Source organism: Chanodichthys erythropterus, chromosome 9, assembly GCF_024489055.1.
Source record: "Chanodichthys erythropterus isolate Z2021 chromosome 9, ASM2448905v1, whole genome shotgun sequence".
NCBI lineage: Eukaryota > Metazoa > Chordata > Actinopteri > Cypriniformes > Xenocyprididae > Chanodichthys > Chanodichthys erythropterus.
In genome coordinates, this window is record NC_090229.1 from 7,947,269 (window position 1) to 7,964,239 (window position 16,971).

At 35.9% G+C, this 16,971-nt stretch overlaps 1 protein-coding gene across 1 annotated transcript in view; it reads left to right on the forward strand.

Annotated features, from left to right (window-relative positions):
- Positions 1-16,971, forward strand: part of elk1 (ETS transcription factor ELK1) — a 49,239-nt gene that overhangs the window by 20,427 nt on the left and 11,841 nt on the right. The window lies entirely within an intron of this gene.

Here is a 16,971-nt window from a genome sequence, read left to right on the forward strand (position 1 = left end):
AGAAGAACCTGGAATAACCTTCTGAAGATAAAGCACGTTTTAGAAAGTTTGCAGGTAGAACTTTTAGTTCATGAACTGTGGTTGTGTGTAGCATGCTTCGCTTTATATTTCTGCAGTACATTTGCTAGAATGTAAAGTGTACACTAGAGCACACTACATGGAATAACAATGAACAGCTCAATAGAGTCACAGTCAAATAAAAGTGCAGGACCAAAATCGAATTATTCTTCTTTGTAAATTTCAAATAACAAAGCAGAGACTGTAGAATAAATGATATTTGCGAGCATAAGGCCTTGTTTTATTGTCCTGGTGCCTTGGGCGCAGCTGCAGATGGCTCATGAGAGACCCGAGCATCGGGTCGCTGGTTTTATTGCGCTGAATGGACTTCACGCTGCAGGTTTGCTTTAATTGCACCTCACCCAAGGTCCCACAGATGAAGATCGTCAGTAAGGCTCATTAACTCCCAATTAACAGTCTGTTTACGCCACCACCTGAAAGCGCTCTTGGTTTATGTCTGTTCAACATGGATCCACAACTCCAGCAACAATAATAATCCTGTAGATTAAATGAGCACGCTCCAGGGTGGAAGGGGAAAATATGAGTTAAGGCCTAAACGCATATCAGGGGACTGAATACGTGTCTCCTCTGTTTGGTTTATTAACTGCTGATGTTTAGTTTTTAAGAACTGCTGTCAAAGCTGCAAACACAGCTCAATGTCCTTGTTCATGTACAGGAAGGCCTGATAATTGGGTTGTTCTTAGAAACTGCCTTTTGTGTATTCAAATTGTTTTGGGACATTTCATTTGGAAAGGTTACAGTTGAAATTATTATTATTGAAAAGGAACTTTGAGTAGAGCATATTTTTCCACTGTCCCATTGTAGACTTATTTATTTTGCATACAGTATATAGTGGTACTGAAATTACACTGTGTTCACCCTATTTTAACGTTCTTAGTGAATGGCGCATGTGCACTTAGGGCATGTCCGAATCCACTTTTGCTAGTGAAAAAAATGGTTGGCGCACCAGGGGCAAGGTCCAAAAGGGTTGTGCCTACACTCTAAAAAATGCTGGGTTAAAAACAACCCAAGTTGGGTTGAAAATGGACAAACCCAGCGGTTGGGTTAAATGTTTGCCCAACCTGCTGGGTAGTTTTATTTAAACCAACTATTGTTTAAAAATTGCTATATGGCTAGCTTAAAATGAACCCCAAATAGTTGGGAAATTAAAAACCAGATGCAATTAGAGGCAACAATAATAGACAAAAGGTGAATGTTTATTAAAGGGTCATGAAACCCCCCTCTTTCAGCTCAAGTCTAGCTCACAATCTTTTTGAAAAATGCAACTCAAATGGGCGTGGTGGCTGTGAGAAGAGGGGAGAGGAGAGGGGGGAAACTCTCATCGCCAGTAGCCCATGCATATCGACTGTCACTAAAAATCAGTGGTAAAACGTGAGGAAATACTACATTTTTTTAAAAAACTGGAAAAGTTAAAATCTAATGAAATACACTGACACTTTATTTTTGTCTTTTCAAGAGTTACTGAATGCCCTGCTACATATATCCTACAGTAATCGTAATTCTATTTAAAACATATTAATGTACATGTGTAATTACAGTCATTATAAAATACATAGTTGTTTATATACACACTATACATGCATATATTTGAAAAAAATAATAACGCTTAAAAAAAACCTTGCATACATAGCATAGATCTATGCGCCGAACCTGCAACACGCTCAGTCAGTCAGGCTAAGTGTCGACTGGAGCAGAGCAAGCGACCAGAGCATTTTTAGATTCATTCCTATGGAAGTTGAGCGTCACATTTAACTTACGCGCGGCTCAACTTCCATAGAAATGAACCGAAAACACTCGCGCTTACCCGCTCGCTCCGCGCCAACGGACACGCACCGTCAGTCAGTCAGTCTCTCGCTGTTTAGTGCCGTTAACCGTCCTCGTCATTGGAAAGATCCACGTGGTGTCATTAAGATAGTGTCTTCTCATTGGATAAAAAACTCCAGTCTCGTTAATAATTATGAAACACCAATGAGTCATCAAAGTACTATCGTGCTCTGCCACGTCACAGCCTGTGACGTGGACAGGATGAAGATTTTAAACCCGGAAGATGAAAATAGCGTATAAAAACTAAAATTTAACCATTTCCCCCCTACTATTAAATCTAACAGATGCTAACATTGTCTTCAATGGTGTTCAACACACATACCTCTGTTAAAATCTCAGAAATTTTGGTTTAGGGTTTCATGACCCTTTAATAAGCTTTAATATTTTATTAATATAAATTTAATAGTTTATTAATATAAATTTATTAATAAGCAATTTAATAAAATGTTTATTGTTTAATAATTATTCATTGAACATTAATAAATGTTCATTTCCAACATACTTTGGGTTCATTTTAATTAAGCAATACAGTAATTTTTAAACAATAGTTGAGTTAAATAAAACTACCCAGCAGGTTGGGCAAACATTTAACCCTACCGCTGGGTTTGTTCATTTTCAACCCAACTTGGGTTGTTTTTGACAGCATAGTCTCTTAATGAGTCATGGGTGTGTTTTGGGCGTAATGTGCAATAAAGAGTGTCATCTCCCATTCCCTTTAAAATCCTGGTGTGCTCGGACCATGGCAGATTGCTATTTACATAGTGGAATATAGACACCCTCAACCTTACGAGTCAGTTTAAATACATGTGTGTATTGTCGCAACTGGTCAAATAATTAGCCAAATTCATTTGTCATTATTGCAAATTGGTAATTCTGATACATGCAATGACTATTCATTATGACATGTAGGCATTTTTATCTTTATGTACACAATAATAATCTTTTACATGGTAATATTTGGCATGTTTGTGTGCCTTTGTGTGTAACAGTGTATGTGCATTCTGCACCCGCCTATTGGTGTATATTAATAACGCGCCCTTTAAGTAACAAAAAAATAAAAACTGCGCCATTGACTTTAGATCAGGTTTTTGTTGGTTAATGGCGCAGTTGTTTTCAGTTGGCTCAAAATAGCAACACGCCAACAATGCATCTGAACACACCTCGTTTTCAGACCAGCACGCCCATGGGCGAACAGATGGGCGTGAGTGCATTTGCTATTTAAACAACGTGGGCACTGGACGTGAAAATAACTGTGTCGGGCTGAAACTAGCAAAAAACACTTGCATTACGCCTGGCGCCGCATTGCGCCGGGTGTATGATAGGGCCCCATGTCATAATCACAAGATGACAACATGTGACATTCTGCTTTCAGCTGTCCTTCAACACGTCCTTGGAATGTCGTGTTTCTATGGCAACACTATCAATGGCAAAATTAATCTGTAGCAGTCACATGGTACAAGTTGGAGTTCATCGAAAATTCAGAGTTTACAAGTTATAATTATGAGTTCTATGAGGACGTGAATGCTTTTTACAGGTCGGAATCTCGTGATAAAGGTAATTCCGACATGGCGTGAACTTACCTCACGATGCTGTGTGTTATGCAATTACAAAATTGTAAAAATATTGACTGTTTTCACACAGGTTTCCCAAAAACTCCAGATGACTTTTAAAATTCAAAAAAAATATTTTGCAAAGAATAGCTTAATAATAGTTACTGTATATTTTGTTGCTTTAAGCCAAATCCTAAAGCGCTATTTTAACTTTCTTACAGTAATTTTGGAATCCATATGCTTATATGTCTTTCAAACCATGTGGTCAAAATCACTACCTCAAAGTCGGCATAAAATATACGTTGCGATAGTCTTTCCTTCCTTGTTGTTTGTAGGCCAGGTCTTGATGTTGTGTATCAGGAATTGAGTGGTTGGCTGGATTGTTGTGGTTTGCTATTGGTTGATCTCATGTGAGTGACTGGTTGCTCCGCCCTCACGCCTGTAAACACATCATCAGAGAAGAGATGTCACTGCAAGAGGGAATGTTATGTTTATTAAAGATTAAGAGGGCATATAAATGAATAATAATATAAATATATAAAAATAATGATGTGCACAGATAAGTCATTTTTTATAAATGATGCGATATTCCATAAAAAATTTGAATTGTCCATTTTGATTTCGTGGTGACTTTAAACATTATGCCAAAATGATTAGGAAAAAAGCTGCCACAGCAAAGCAGGGTTGGTCAGAATTTGAGGGAGAAAATGCAAGAAAATTTTCAATAAAGTAAAAATGACTTTAATAATTGTTTATCAGTTCAATGGAATTGTGATAAATGGGGACCTGGAAAATTGTTGATATAAAAACAAACTAATGTTTTATTTTGCACTAAACTCTAGGTTATGTAGCATCATAATGGGACTGATTTTTGTAAGTGGGAAATTTTAAAATCCAGTTAATTATGTCAGTAGTAAGTCATGGAGACACAAATGGCATGAAAATGACCAAATTGCCATATCAATGTGAAATCTCATGAAATTGTTCATTCTGTAATAATTAATCTGTCATTTTGAGCAGGTCTCTGAAAGGCCTGAGACAGCACGGTTAATTAGTGTCTGAATATTGGTTTCATAAGAGGTAAAATACCCCTGTTCTGCAGTGATATTTTTCTGTGCTACTTATGCAATGACCTTTTCCTCTGTATAACAAAAATGAGTGGAAAGGGGAAGAAAATGAGGCTGCTTTAAGAAAAAAGAAAGAAAACCTTGTTAAAAAATTCATAATAACTCAGAATAGAAGCTTGTGTGTGATTGTGCAAAGCCAGATTTCAGATGCCTTTCAAACCCAATGTGAAACAGAGTCCTGCGGTGATCCTGGTTTCTCTCTCTCTCATGGGTTTCTTTCTCCTCGCTCCAGTGCTCCTGTGTCCTTTAGCATATACTGAATTACAATGACCTATTTTGTCAATGTCGAGCCCTAACGAGGCAGGGAGAACAGGCGATCTGCGGCGCTATGACAGTCATTAGAAGCCATGACTGCAGCAAGGTCTCATAAACGCAGCGAACATCTTCACATAAATAACTGCACTCAATCTACTGCAAAAATGAGACATTGGAAATGTCATATCAGTATGCACAAATGTAATATTTGTGTTTGATTGTGCAGAGGTTTGTACTAGCTTGTTAACTTTAATATTGTGGTTATTTGCTTTGTGAGCATGAGAGAGATTTCATTTGGACACTTTTACTTATAATGATAGTCATGGTTTCTAGTGCTATGTGGTTGCTATGACATTCTGACTGGTTGCTAGGGAATAAAAGACAAATGTTAGTGGTGTTTTTCCATGCAGAACTCACTGGCACAATGCTAGCGTGTTGTGGGTGGTTGTCAGGGCATTGCTATGCAGTAGCCAAGGTGGTTTCTAGTGGTTGCTAGAGTATAAAGGACAAATATGAGTGGTGTTTGTCTGTGCAAAACTCACCAGCACAATGTAAGTGAGTTGTGCCGGTTGCTTGGGTGTTGCTATGCGGTTGCTAAGGTGTTATAAGTGGTGTCTAATGCAGTTGCCTAAGTGTTCTGACTGTATACTAGAGCTTAAAGGACAAATGTGATTGGTATTTGTCTGTGCAAAACTCACTAGCACAATGCTAGTGTGTCATGAATGGTTACCAGGGTGTTGCTATGCAGTAGCCAAGGTCTTTTGAATGGTTTCTAGTGTGTTGCTATGCAGTTGCCATGGTGTTTTGACAGGTTGCTAAAGCATAAAGGATAAACATGAGTGGTGTTTGTCTATTCACAACTCACTGGCACATTTCTGTGGTGTTAGTCAGTTATTGCCAGGGCGTTGCTATGCAGCTTCTAATGTGTTCTGATGGGTTTCTAGTGCTTTAATATGTAGTTTTCATAGTATTCTGACTGTTTACTAGAGCACAAAGGACAAATGTGAGTGGTGTTTGTCTGTGCAAAACTCACCAGCACAATGGTACTGTGTTGTGGGGTGGTTACCAGGGTGTTGTTATGCAGTCGCTAAGGTGTTATAAGTGGTGTCTACTGCTTTGCTATGCAGTTGCCATAGTGTGCTGATTGTTTACATGGTACAAATGTGAGTGGTGTTTGTCTGTGCAAAACTCACCAGCACAATGTAAGTGAGTTGTGCCGGTTGCTTGGGTGTTGCTATGCGGTTGCTAAGGTGTTATAAGTGGTGTCTAATGCAGTTGCCTAAGTGTTCTGACTGTATACTAGAGCTTAAAGGACAAATGTGATTGGTATTTGTCTGTGCAAAACTCACCAGCACAATGCTAGTGTGTCATGAATGGTTACCAGGGTGTTGCTATGCAGTAGCCAAGGTCTTTTGAATGGTTTCTAGTGTGTTGCTATGCAGTTGCCATGGTGTTTTGACAGGTTGCTAAAGCATAAAGGATAAACATGAGTGGTGTTTGTCTATTCACAACTCACTGGCACATTTCTGTGGTGTTAGTCAGTTATTGCCAGGGCGTTGCTATGCAGCTTCTAATGTGTTCTGATGGGTTTCTAGTGCTTTAATATGTAGTTTTCATAGTATTCTGACTGTTTACTAGAGCACAAAGGACAAATGTGAGTGGTGTTTGTCTGTGCAAAACTCACCAGCACAATGGTACTGTGTTGTGGGGTGGTTACCAGGGTGTTGTTATGCAGTCGCTAAGGTGTTATAAGTGGTGTCTACTGCTTTGCTATGCAGTTGCCATAGTGTGCTGATTGTTTACATGGTACAAATGTGAGTGGTGTTTGTCTGTGCAAAACTCACCAGCACAATGTAAGTGAGTTGTGCCGGTTGCTTGGGTGTTGCTATGCGGTTGCTAAGGTGTTATAAGTGGTGTCTAATGCAGTTGCCTAAGTGTTCTGACTGTTTACTAGAGCTTAAAGGACAAATGTGATTGGTATTTGTCTGTGCAAAACTCACCAGCACAATGCTAGTGTGTCATGAATGGTTACCAGGGTGTTGCTATGCAGTAGCCAAGGTCTTTCGAGTGGTTTCTAGTGTGTTGCTATGCAGTTGCCATGGTGTTTTGACAGGTTGCTAAAGCATAAAGGATAAACATGAGTGGTGTTTGTCTATTCACAACTCACTGGCACATTTCTGTGGTGTTAGTCAGTTATTGCCAGGGCGTTGCTATGCAGCTTCTAATGTGTTCTGATGGGTTTCTAGTGCTTTAATATGTAGTTTTCATAGTATTCTGACTGTTTACTAGAGCACAAAGGACAAATGTGAGTGGTGTTTGTCTGTGCAAAACTCACCAGCACAATGGTACTGTTTTGTGAGGTGGTTACCAGGGTGTTGTTATGCAGTCGCTAAGGTGTTATAAGTGGTGTCTACTGCTTTGCTATGCAGTTGCCATAGTGTGCTGATTGTTTACATGGTACAAATGTGAGTGGTGTTTGTCTGTGCAAAACTCACCAGCACAATGTAAGCGAGTTGTGCCGGTTGCTTGGGTGTTGCTATGTGGTTGCTAAGGTGTTATAAGTGGTGTCTAATGCAGTTGCCTAAGTGTTCTGACTGTTTACTAGAGCTTAAAGGACAAATGTGATTGGTATTTGTCTGTGCAAAACTCACCAGCACAATGCTAGTGTGTCATGAATGGTTACCAGGGTGTTGCTATGCAGTAGCCAAGGTCTTTTGAGTGGTTTCTAGTGTGTTGCTATGCAGTTGCCATGGTGTTCTGACAGGTTGCTAAAGCATAAAGGATAAACATGAGTGGTGTTTGTCTATTCACAACTCACTGGCACATTTCTGTGGTGTTAGTCAGTTATTGCCAGGGCGCTGCTATGCAGCTTCTAATGTGTTCTGATGGGTTTCTAGTGCTTTACTATGTAGTTTTCATAGTATTCTGACTGTTTACTAGAGCACAAAGGACAAATGTGAGTGGTGTTTGTCTGTGCAAAACTCACCAGCACAATGCTACTGTGTCGTGGGTGGTTGTCAGGGTGTTGCTATGCAGTTGCTAAGGTGTTATAAATGGTGTGTAGTGTTTTGCTATGCAGTTGCCATAGTGGTCTACTGGTTGCCAGGACATAAAGGACAAATATGAGTGGTTTTTGCCCATGCGAAACTCATTGGTACAATGCAGTGTTGCTAAATAATTGTTAAGGTGTTCTTGTTAAGTGGATTCTAGTGAGATGTTGTGCAATTGCTATTGTGTTCTGACTGGTTGTCAAGGCATTAAAAACAAATGTGAGTAGTGTTTGCCAATGTAAAACTTACTGGCACAACATGGTTACCAGGGCGCTGCTATTTAGTTGCTGTAGTGTTGTGAGTAGTTGCAAGGGCATATAGGGCAAGTGTGAGTGATGTTTGCCTGTGCAAAACTCACCGACACACTGCTAGGGTGTTGTGAATCCCCATAATTTGATGTGTCACATCTGTTTTTTAATGAAATGGAAACTAATCAAACTAATCAAAATTATACAAACATCACAGAAAGAGTCTAATAATATATGTTTGAACATTCAGATTGGTTCTATAATGACAGAACAGACACCCTCTGTCTCTTCTCGAGTTCACACTGGTCCCCAGTGGCCTTCACTGAGTCAGAAGCATGTCTGTACAGTGTGTAGGACTGGCTCATCCTGTTACACAGCACTTCATGATTCAGCACTCCAGCTCTACATCTGCTCCAACTACACAACTACATCCCCAAAAAAACACACAACATAAAACCGCCATAAAGCATGGCATTGTTCAAAAAAAGAAAAGTAATAGCATTGAAAGGTTACTTGGCTGTAGCATGTAGGACAGTCTTTTCTCTGATCTTGGTAAATGAAACTCTCTTGTCTGTGTGTGTGTCAGCGGGCCTCTGAAGTCCCACGGACCGGCTCTGTGGGAATTAATATTTGCCTGCTTAATCCCACTTAATCCCAGATTTCAAAGGATGTGATTGTTTTTCATTGAGCGTGGCAAAGCTGTAAAACAGCCACAGGTTTCTCTTCGAGAGGACATTAACAGCATAGTTTTTTACTTAATATTTTCTCTAGAAGTAGCTATTAAATAATGTGCTCTATAAAACAACATATAGGACAAGGGCAATCTGTCATTGTTATTACATTATTAAACTGGGCCATAAACTGGGCGCTGCATATATATATATATATTATTATGCTAATATGTTTTTTTATATATATGTAATATATTATATGTAACATTATATGTAATATGTATATTCTATATGTAAATGTAAAATTAATAATAATAAAATTATATATATATATATATATATATATATATATATATATATATATATATATATATATATATATATATATATATATATACATACATACACACACATACATATAATAAATATAGATAAATAATAATAAAATTATATGTGTGTGTGTGTATATATAGGTACATATGTATGTATGTATGTATGTTTTCAACATATTTTGGCTTGAAAAAAATCTTTACACTGCTTTAAATTATGTTTCAGATTGAATAAAAATTAAACTCCATCAAAAGCATCTGTGAAACGCTGCCACAGAAAATCATTAGATGTTTATGAAAACTCAATCAAAAATTGTGTGCACAGTAAATTGTTTTTTAACAGCTAGGAAAATGGTCTCACCACTCCAAGAATGATACGGATCAAATAATTACTTTTATCATGAAAAAAGTGCTTTAACAAACATATGCGCTGCATGTTTCATAGACTTACATGTAAGTGCATTACTGTCGATCTTTTCCTGTGGTTTTTCAAATAAAAAAAAAATCTCTGGTAATCGACAGCTTGTCACCCAGTGTCGATAGATCCTACATGCCGTGCATTGAACCTGGAACATACCTTTGATGTAGAGGTTTCAAGAGTGTATTTTTATATCTTTTGCACATCAAAGTATATGATGCAGAAATACAGCAAACCTGCAAATAAATAAGTGTTCTGTTGCATAGCACTTTGAGGTTTTGTCTGAGGGCTCGATTTGTATCCCTGGCTTCCTATTAAGCTGGCAGTACAAACACGAATGTCACTTTGGTGAGAAAGCATCTGCAAACAACATAAATGTAAATTTAAAGGTTTCAGAAGCATCTCGCTGGTGTTGTGAAATTTCTTTTCACAGACTGACAATCTGATCTGTGTGATCTGTGAAAAGCATGCCGATTAAAAATAGAAAGAAAAAACGAAGGCCTTTATGATCATGGGAAGGTCAGTGAATTTTTTCCTCCATTAGTGGATGAGAAGAGATACAAAAATGGAGCCAATCAGCTCAGCAAGATAACAAGAATAAAAATCAAATGCCCGATGTTTCATTATCTATTCAAAATCTTTTTAATCTGTTCTCAACCCAGTTCTGGTGTATTAGGGCACACACTGACCTGTGGGTCCATCCAGAATGAATTTATTTAAAGCCATTTCAGAAGGAAATGTAACAAATATAGTCTGCTTGACAAAGGTTGTGATGAAAAAAGCCAATTGATTGTTTTGAAACAGTTTCACATGCTTGATTAGACTATGAGCAAATTAGAGACATGATATGACCAAACATAATGACTCAACAATGACATCTCATGCTTCCATATGCTTTACAAGAATTTGTTTCTTCAGCAGAGAGGAAAGATGACTTTTTATTGTTATGTAATGAGGCTGTAAACATGATCTTCCTCTGGCAAAGCCCCATGGGTGAAGCTATTAGTCACCCTTGGTTTTGTTGCGTTCAAGCTGCTTTCATGAGCCCAGTGTAAAATAAAATGCTCAAAATACATCCTTTCCTGCAAAATGTTCATTAGAGCAAAGGTTGATGGTTCTTATCTTTTATTTTGCAATCTTATAAAGTTGCCGTACAATCTTACAGTGACAAAAGCAGAGGATTTTTGATCAAACTGTTCTCAGCTGCTGAAGAGCTGTAGAGAGGAGAGGCGTCCCGAAGCGTTTCATCATATGAAGGCTGCACTTTTAATTATGACAAAATAAATCTGAAGAACTGAATCTGTCACAGTCAAAACACATGCGACGACTTGTTTGAAACTCGCAATGAATTTTGCTTCTACGGTGCTGGCAGAAACTGAATAAGATTATCATGAAGATTGCCTGATTATTTTTTGAGTTGTAAAAAATGTAACATAACCAAAATATTATAAAGCAAAACCATAAATGTTACTAAACATAAAAAGGAAAAAAAGAGAAATAAGTATAACAAATCTATATCCACATACGTAACATGGTTTGCTTGGTTTCAGATTGTCACAATAAAATTAACTAATGTTAAACAAACATTCATGAGAAAAAAAATATAATAAAAAAGCAGCAAAATATGTAGTGAAATAAAATAATAAATAAGTAAAAAAGCTTTCCAAATAATCAATAAATAAAGTAAATATAAATAATTATTAGAAAGATTACAAAAAATGGATGAACAAAATAAGAATATGATTGCCTGATTATTTTTTGAGTTATAAAAAACAAAACAACAAAATATTATAAAGCAATACAATAAATGTTACAAAGCATAAAGCGGAAAAATAGAGAAAAATATCAAAAATCTATATCCACATCTTTAACATGAAAAAAAGTCAAAAACTTCTTGTTTGCTTGGTTTCAGATTATCACAGTAAAATAAACAAAATATATAATAAAGTTAAAACAAAAATTCATGAGAAAAAGAAAAAGAGAAAATACAGCACAATATGTAAAAAATAAAATAATAAATAAATAAATGAGCTTTCCAAATAATCAATAAATAAAGTAAATACAAATATTATAAAGATTACTAAAAAAATGGATGAACAAAATAAGAAGATTGCCTTATTATTTTCTGAAATACAAAATACAACAAAATATTATAAAGCAATACAATAAATATTATTAAACATAAAGGGAAAAATAGAGAAAAATATTAACAATCTATATCCACATATAAAACATGAAAAAAATGTCAATTGTTTGCTTGGTTTCAGATTATCACAATAAAATAAACTAAATATATAATAAAGATTAAACAAAAAATCATCAGAAAAATATAAAAAAACAGCAAAATATGTATAAAATAAAATAATAAATAAATTTTTTTTTTTCCAAATAATCAATAAACTAAATAGAAATAATAATTATAAAGATTACTCAAAATAAAAAAAAATGGATGAACAAAATAAGAATATGATTGCCTTATTATTGCTTGTGTTATAAAAACAACACAACAAAATATTATAAAGCAATACAATAAATATTACTAAGGGGAAAAAATTGAGAAAAATATCAAAAATCTATATCCACATGCATGAAAAATGTCAAAAACTTTTTGTTTGCTTGGTTTCAGATGGTCACAATATAATAAACAAAATATATATTAAATGTTAAATTCATAAGCAAAAGAAAAACAAAATAATAAAAATCAGCAAAATATGTAGTAAAATAAAATAATAAATAAATAAAAAAGCTTGCCAAAGCTTGACAAACAAATACATAAATAAATAACTACAAATAAATGACTAAAAAATGGATGAACAAAATTTGAAAACAAAAAATAGAGAAAGATTTTAAATTATATAAAATAATAATGTTATTAAAAATGAAAATGAATAAACAAAAGAAAAAATATATAATAAATGTTAAATTCATGAGCAAAAAAAAAACAAAATAATAAAAAACAGCAAAATATGTAGTAAAATAAAATAATAAATAAATAAATAAAAAAGCTTTCCAAAGCTTGACAAATAAATAACTATAAATAGATTACTAAAAAATGGATGAACAAAATTTGAAAACAAAAAAATAAAGAAAAATGTAAAATAATAATGTTATTAAAAATGAAAATGAATAAACAAAAGAAAAAATATATCGAAAAATATACGGTTACTAAATACGTTTCTTATCGAACACTGTTACGAATGTCAAAATCTCGGTCTCGAGAGGATCAAAAGGTTTACGAGTTATTTCTGACATCATGCTTTAGTGTTAAACAGAAACACGAGCCAGTGTGACCTCAGCGCTGATGCTGCCGCTGCCGCAGGAGAGCTCGACCTGGAGCGAGAGCGAAAACTGGACCATTACATCATTGCTATGGGATAGACCTATGCCCCGCCCCCTATGCGTCATTGGCGGAGCGACCTGGCCTGACACCCCCATTGGTTAACGACAGCGTAAGGGTAAGCAGCGAGGGGGCGTGGCCTCAGCGTGCAGGGGCGCTTCAAATACACTGTAAAAGATGCATAAGGGAGCGATGCTGATGCTGGTGATGCGAGAATAATTTCACTCCGGAGGCAAGCTTTCGAACGGACCGAGAGGGTGATGATGGACTTCATATTTAGGATAAAATAAGCAAACGCAAAATCAAATCAAATCAACTGCTTACATTATTTTCTCAAATTGCAACATAATAGTAGAGAAATAGGTGAGAGTGAGACCCTGGATCGGATCCATCCTACAATCGCTGGAGGTAAGGGCGTTTCTGAAAGCAGAGCATCTCTTTAGCATTCGTGGTTTCAGTTCAGAAGTTAAGACTCACTAACTCATGCCTCTTCGTAGAGGGAATTAAACTGCTGGTAAATGTGCTGTATGTATTAAGAGTTGGAAGGTTGTGCTCTGAAGTTTCTGAGCTCGTCCCTTTATTTTGGATTTGCTTGATTTTTTTTATGGAGGGCTTCACCTGCTCTCAGTGACCCTTCAGGAAGCATTTTAAGAGCCTTAAATATTTAGAAACCAGCTTTGTCTGTTTGTATGATTTATATGTTAGTCTGTGTATGTTTCATGTGGGTCACACTTTAAATTACAGTGATAATGTACAGAGTAATTACTGAGAAAATTACACTGAGTAGTAAATTTGTGAAGCTCTTTATTGGTCTTACTGTAGTATTTGTTATGGTAACATGTGAAATATGACACTGTAATTTAAAGTGTTATGTTTTAACCTTTGTGACCTAGACTTTTAATATGGAGCCATCAAAACTCTTTACTGTCTTTTGTGAAAATACTTTATAAATAATAATATTTTTATCGGTAATGGTGTTTCATCTAAAATTAACAAAATAATCTGACGTTATTGAAGTGCAGTTGTATTTATTTATATAATTTCATATTAGACACATCTAGAAGATATGATTTAGAAGCAGAAACAATGCATAGTTGACAATTTTGGCAGTGATGTGTCTTGTGTTTGCATGCATTGAACAAAAAATGCGCTGTTTAATTATAGCTGCTCTAAATAAAACCGTGCAGAAGTAACAAACCAGGAGAAAATGGCCCGTGGGAATATGAGTGAACGCAGCGGAGACGGCACAGGAACCCTTAACAGTCGTAATGGATGCTTACATCCTCAGTTCATGTGATCTCACACTCCATTTGATTACTAAGTGCAGATTTATTTCCTTGGGCTTCTTTCCCTGTTTCCTATTGCTTTAATGATAGAATCCCAGAGTGAGATTTTACTGCCAGATCTTTGTATAGTAAATTGACAACAGTTTTGGCCTACAGTGGTTGACAATTACTAAGTGATATTTTATTGTCCATGAACCTAAATTATTATTATTTACTTTATTTTTATTTTTTATTTTTTATTTTTCTACGTTTAGGCATTTGGTAGACACTTTCTCCAAAGCAACTTCTAAAGCAATTTCCAGGACTGCTTTATTTTTATAATATAGATATATATATATATATATATATATATATATATATATATATATATATATATATATATAAACAAACCCGCCTCCCCTCACTCGCTCTTTTCATTTGCTCCGGATGAATATTGTTGGTGTTACGAGGCTTGAATTTCGCCGTGGGATTGCTCGTATTGCACATAATTTTACTCACTCCTGTAGATTTTGTTCTTACACCCAAAGTGCGCACACATAAAGCCACCTCTCAGTACTAAATTGAGTTCTTTTTCGCTGCTTTTTGTGCTTAAACAGTCAAATACACACGAAATAATGTCAAAATGCTGATCTTCGTGGGTATTCATGTAAACACAGTCAGTTGTGTTTTAAGTGAAAATAAACAGCTGAGAAAGAAAATGCATGTGTAACAGTATAATGGATCCATGCGTCATGTCTTAAAGTGACAACAGCCTAATATACTTGCTGCCAAATTATGAGATAATAATAAAAAAATCTATATGGGAGTTTTTTCCCCATGGTATCAATATATATATATATATATATATATATATATACAGTATATTATGTGTATATATATATATATATATATATACATTATATTATTTGTATATATATATATATATATATATATATACACACATTTTAGTTAAAAAAAAAAAAAATACATTATTTAAATAAAATATAAAATATTTCTTTGTAGGGGTTCTCTAGTGAATGTGTTCGTTTCAAATGCTAATGCCAAACTCAAACTCTATGTGAGCTGTGTTTCTGTGTTATGTGTGTGATGAAGTGTCTCACCTCTGGACCATGCTGGATGTGGGATGCGTCTCTCCAGCCTGAGTGGTGAAAGGGTCGCTGCTGGTGCTTTGCATAATGCACTGAAGAGTTTGGGCTGTACAGAGGGCTGTACTGTTGCATTAGTTTGGAGAGGTTATTGAGAGCCAGTGGTGCTGTGGGTGGAGAAATGCATCAGGTCTTTTGTGGCCCAGAACAAATGAACATGAAAAACTCTTGGACATGTCCTTGACCGAGTCCTCCTGCCCCCTGAGAGATGCTTTCAGCTCCATCTCTCTCCATCACTGCATGTCTCTGTCAACATTTAGGCTTATCTGTCTCGCTCACTTTCACTCTGTCTCTCTTGTCCAGTCCACTTCTTATCCTTTATCTTCTTAATCAGAAATGATTCTCGGCTTCACAGGGCACTTAATGTTCAATCAAAGAAAGATAAAAGAGGACTGTGAGAAAGCAGCTCCTATCTCTTATCATTTAAAGTGGTGGTTGATTATATTTCACATTTTTAACTTTAGTTAGTGTGTAGTGTTGCTGTTAGATCATAAACAACATCTGCAAAGTTACGACGCTTAAAGTTCAATGCAAAAGGAGATATTTTCTTTTAAAGAATTCTCAGTTTAAGAACTACAGCAAACAGCTGGTTGGGACTGCAATAAGCTTCTTCCCAGGTTGGTGACGTCACTAACCCTAAAATTTACATAAACCCCACCCCCGAGAACACACAACAAATGGGGTGAAGCCATGTTGGGCTGCTTTAGAGAAGAGGAAGAGTTGTTGTAGTAGAGTGTTGTTGTCATGCCGTCATTTTACACCGGACTGCTTCACAAACGAGGGTCAATTCAGCACTGGATTTGCACAAAAGATGAACATGACGGCACATGCTAGTCAATGAGTTGAATCATCGCCACAGCAACTACATAAATTTATCCACTAACCGTTCAGAAAAGTCCAGTTTCATTCTAAAAGTTGTAACTTCTTACTGAGTCTCTCCATCAGTGTCGACTCCGGTTTGAACAATGTAAGGCTGAACACCGTTACTGACAATCCTCATTTTGGCTGCGTGAGATTCTCCAGCTTTGTTGTTGTTGAGCAACCGAAGCGTGAGCTGTTAAAGCTCCGCCCTCTTCTGGAAAGGGGGGCGAGAGCAGCAGCTCATTTGCATTTAAAGGGACACACACAAAAACACTGTGTTTTTGCTCACACCCAAATAGGGGCAAATTTGTCAAGCTATAATAAATGATCTGTGGAGTATTTTGATCTGAAACTACATAGATACATTCTGGGTACACCAGAGACTTATATTACATCTTGTGAAACGGGCATTATAGGTCCCCTTTAATACTATTTAATTTTAGGTTTATAATTTAAAAATTGATTCCTTTCAGATGATGAGTAAATAAGCCACACCCCACACAGGAAGTGGAATTGGAATTGCAGGAATAGAAATTTTAAATTCAAAGACATCGAAAGAAATTTAACACAGTTACACAACAGATATATTTCATTAGTCCAAAAACTATAGAATTATATTTTAAACACTGATTAATAATATTTTCTTATGGAAATAACTCATATGTTGTGTGCATGATATGGGTATGGATATGAATTTTTTAAATTATTATTAAAACTATGAGCCATAGCTTTTATATGCACTCCTTTAAATTTCATTCCATTTTAATTCTACATCTGTAAATTCAAACTGAA